At 36.1% G+C, this 1,369-nt stretch overlaps 1 non-coding gene across 1 annotated transcript; it reads left to right on the plus strand.

Annotated features, from left to right (window-relative positions):
* Positions 1-547: 547 nt before the first annotated feature.
* On the plus strand, positions 548-676 carry LOC120519623. Its single transcript, XR_005631594.1, has one exon. It is a non-coding gene; the product is annotated as a U11 spliceosomal RNA (small nuclear RNA).
* The last annotated feature ends 693 nt before the right edge of the window (positions 677-1,369 follow it).

Here is a 1,369-nt window from a genome sequence, read left to right on the forward strand (position 1 = left end):
AAAGCATTCACCCCTATTTCATTTTCCTTTGGCGTGGCCCCAAAATTCAAAAATTTTCCTGTAAAAATCCTTTCATCTCGGTCCTTTACAACTGTAGTTTTTTTCCCCACTTTCCCAAATGTAAAGGGCTGATTTATATTTAAAAAAAAATTTTAAATTTTTAGGGGGTTTTTTTTGAAAGTTTTTTTTTTTTATAAAAAATTTAAATTAAATAAAATTAATTTTTTTTTATTTACCGTTCAGGAAAAACCTCACCCCGCTGGAAACAAATTTTGGGGGGTTTTTTATGGGGGCTTTGATAGTGGGTTCAAGGTTTCCCTATTAGTTTGTTTGGGGGGTTTTCCGGGGTTGTGGGGGCCCGGGGGGGGCCCCCCCGGGGCCCCACCATGGGGGCCCGCCCCTTACCAAGGTTTGGGAACCAAGCTTCCGGGTTACTTAAAAGGGGTTTTTCCCCAAAGGCGAGGGGGGTGGGGTCTTTTTGGGGAAGGAAAAATATGGTTTTGTTGGGGGGGGGGGGGCTGAAAAATTTTGGGGGCCTTTTAAAAGGGAAAAGGGTTTTCCCATAAAAAATTTTTCGAATTTTTTATTGCATTTTTTCCCCGGGGGGAAAAAAAAAAAACAAAAAAAAAATTTTTTTTGAAAAAGGGGGGGGGGGGGGGCCCCCCCCCCCCCCTTTGGAAAGCAAAATTTTAAAACTTTTAAAAATTATTTTTTTTTAAAAAAGGGCAAAAATTTTTTTTACAGTGAAATACTGAATTTATATAAATACAGTAATTCACTGGTTAAAAATAAAACAGTTTTAAATTAAATGAAAAATGAAATCTCAGCTTTTCTCACTCTTGTTTTAAATGTTTTTAAAAACGTCTTTAAAAAAAAAACTTTTTCTTGTTTTTTACTGTTGGTAATTATAGTACCACAGTTCTAAATGAAAAAGGAAAATAAAAAAAAAAATCAAACCAATCTAAAAAAATGTAAATAAATCACTGGACCATTATTTTGGGGACAGTGGGGGCAAAAAAATTTTTTGGGACTCTACATGGGAATGGCACTTTAATAAAAAGAAAAAATAAACCAATTAAAAACAAAAGTTTCCCAGGTATCTTGTGCATAAACCCACACAGGTGACCTTCCTTACTCTCTGAAAAAAGGTGATGGTGATATGTTGGTCGGTGGAAAAAATGGGGAAAGAAGGGGGTAAACAGTTGATTGCAGTTTCAAGGTGCATCCCAAATCTTCTGATTGCTTTTTTGGGGTGTGCGTCTGTGTTTGGTAACCTTTTCCCATAAATTTTTCCCAGTTCAGTTCTATTTGGTGGTTTTATGGAAACTGCTCAATGACCCCATTTCCAATTTTGCAAAAAGGAAAAGAT

The sequence above is a fragment of the Polypterus senegalus genome, unplaced genomic scaffold (assembly GCF_016835505.1).
Source record: "Polypterus senegalus isolate Bchr_013 unplaced genomic scaffold, ASM1683550v1 scaffold_513, whole genome shotgun sequence".
Lineage (NCBI taxonomy): Eukaryota > Metazoa > Chordata > Cladistia > Polypteriformes > Polypteridae > Polypterus > Polypterus senegalus.